This window comes from Carettochelys insculpta, chromosome 5, assembly GCF_033958435.1.
Source record: "Carettochelys insculpta isolate YL-2023 chromosome 5, ASM3395843v1, whole genome shotgun sequence".
NCBI lineage: Eukaryota > Metazoa > Chordata > Testudines > Carettochelyidae > Carettochelys > Carettochelys insculpta.
Window position 1 is genome coordinate 103481877 of NC_134141.1, and position 3040 is coordinate 103484916.

Genomic DNA, 3040 nt, shown 5'->3' on the forward strand with positions numbered 1-3040 from the left:
TCAACCGTGGTTGTGGATGTTAATTATTTAAATTATAGTAGTGCCCTGTGCTCCCAATCGGGATTGGGGTCCTACACATTGATAAAATGGAGCAAAAAGATACAATATGTAGATGAAAATAAATCAGAAATAAAGCAGTAAAAAAGCAGGGTTTTAGCATAACTAACAGTCTCAGCTTGCCACCTGCCTTCCCATGGTATACCTGAATTACATGTCCAAGAAATATTCCTCCTGAATGGCCAATGCTCTGTTATGAAGAATTCTTACTAGCTGACATACTCAGTAGTAGGCTGGGTATTTTGGAAGCTGGTGAAGTGCCCACTCATCTTGCCTGAGACTTCCTGGTTTAAGGAAGAGACAGAAATAGGGTATTTCTTGTGAAAAATATTACTTTTTTCTGACAGAATTTTCCATCCAGTTTTACTTTAATATGAAGCAGCAGCATGCACTCATAATCTGGAACTTTAGTGTATGATGTGTGAGGTACCCTGTTATCATCCTTCCTACCCATGCAGTAGACACGCTAAGGCAGAGTTGGCTGGCACAGACCTGTCATGGGAGTCTAGTTACTGTGTAGACATACTTTAGAATGGCCTGTATCGTGGCCAGATCTGTGTGGGGTTTCACACAGACATGTCCCAGGGACTGTCCCAATGCCGTAGTTCAATATCCTCTCCAAAGAAGTTTGCAGTGTTCCTCTAAGAATACAATAATCCCTCGAGCTACCTTGAATTTCGTGTAAGTTAGGGAGGGCCGGGGGGATTGGTTGGGGTGCTGGGAGGGGGCAAGGGGGTTAAGACTGGGGTAAGTTAGGGCTTTGGGGGGGTTGGAGGGTGAAGTTGAGCCAGGCATGCAGGGGGTTGAGGCAGGGGTTGAGTCCGGCCGGGAGTTGGAGCTGGGGTCGTGGGGGTGGTGGGTAGCAAGGTTGGATCTGGAGCCACGCATGCGCCAGAGGTTGGGAGCCCTGGGCGCATGTTGAAGCCAGAGCCCCCTGTGCTGGGGGTGTGGTTGAGCCAGGTGGAGGGGGATTGAAAGCGGGAGGGGATGAACTGGGGCAGGGGTGGGTTGAGCTGGCAGGGGGTTTAGAGCCTCTGCACCCCCCAACGGCGGCTGACAGCCGGAGCCCCATGCACGGTGTGGGAGTGAGCTGAGGCTGCACAAGGGTTGAGGGGGGTTGGGTCTGGGTCTATGGGGGTTGGGGTGTTGGGGCAGCGTATGGTGAAGCTGGGTCCACAGGGGTTAGAGGGGAGCCCCAGGGGAGTGTCTGGAGCCCTCCACTGAGGGAGGTGAGCATGTGGGGGGTTAGCTGGGGCCATGGCGGCAGAAGAGTTGGGGGGGGTTGAGCCAGTGGGTGGGCTTACTGGGGGTGAACCAGTGCAGCTGTCAAGCAGTGCTGTTCTGAAAAGCAGGCGGAAGGGGGTTTTAGGTTCCCTGGCTACTCACAGGGGCAGACAGCTAGGCAGGCTAAAAGCCTTCCCCCTACCTTCCCAAAGTGGTGCCTAGCGCTGCTCTGGGAAGGCACGGGGAAGGGACGCTTAGCCTGTCTAGCTGCCCACAGCTGCAGGAAGCTAGGCAGGCTGAGAGCCAGCAGCTTCACATTGAGCAAAACTCACGTTAAACTGAGTTTCAGGCACCATGAGGCTGCGTAAAGCGAGGGATTACTGTGCACTCACTTCTTGCCCCACGCATAGTGCGTAAGTACAAGTCATGAGCGTATGACTTGTGAGTCAGCCGCGTCAGAGTGGGAGTTGCATACTCTGGATTCACATACTCTGAGACCTTACTTTATTTTGGAAACATCTAGTATTGGATTTTCCTCTAAGCTCATTCTCCAAAGGGATGGACCATTTTTTATAAAATTTAAAAATTCATCTTGAATAGCTGAAGTTTAGTGACAGAAAGCAGGGGGTAATGGAAAATATTAGGCAACTTTATAGTCATTACAACTCCAACAGTAAGGCTACATCTATACTAGAGCGATCTGTTGACAGAAGTTACTGTCGGAAGATACCTATTGGCAGATCGCAGCCACTCATGAAAGCAGATTGGTCTGCCAACAGAACGGCCAATTAGAAGCACAGCCTAGTGACCGGGACGCATTTGTTTTTGTTTTTGTCAACAGAGTCTGCCAAGAAAGGCGTTCTGCCTCATGAGGGAGAGATAGAAGGCTGTGGACAAAAGTGCACATTTTTAGTGTGGGTGGTCCACAAGTTTTGTCAACAAAACCAGGGTTTTGTCAACAAAACTCTGTCATGTAGATGTAGCTTAACTGAATCGGAGAACAGAGCTAATAGTAACATGGGCTACGTCTACACTAGCCAAAAACTTCGAAATGGCCATGCAAATGGCCATTTCGAAGTTTACTAATGAAGCGCTGAAATACGTATTCAGTGCCTCATTAGCATGCAGGCGGCCACGGCACTGCGAAATTGACGCGGCTCGCCACCACACTACTCGTCCAGACGGGGCTCTTCTTCAAAAGGACCCCAGCTATTTCAAAGTCCCCTTACTCCTATGAGTAGATGGGAATAAGGGGACTTCGAAGTAGCCGGGGTCCTTTCAAAAAGGAGCCCCGTCTGGACGAGCCATGCGGCGGCGAGCTGCATCAATTTCGAAGTGCTGTGGCTGACCGCATGCTAATGAGGCACTGAATATGTATTTCAGCGCTTCATTAGTAAACTTCGAAATGGCCATTTGCTTGGCAATTTCGAAGTTTTTGGCTAGTGTAGACACGGCCCAGGTGACCTACTAATTATTAGTACTCCATTGTTTGGGAATACTTTTCTTAGTCCGAGGCTATTCTTAGCAGTTGGCTTTCTCTCTGCACACCTAAGTCTAAATAGTTGTCATTCTTGGAGGTTTTTGCATAAGATCAACCGAGAATAAAAATAGGAGAGGAAATGGTGTTGCAGATAGATATTAGATTTGAGACATTGCCTGCCCAGAAGCTACCTACACTATTTGTCTCTTGTCATTATTTGTTCTTTGCTATTCATTAGTCCCCAATAGGCCCCTGGGTAGTCTTGACAGCCCAGAAAAG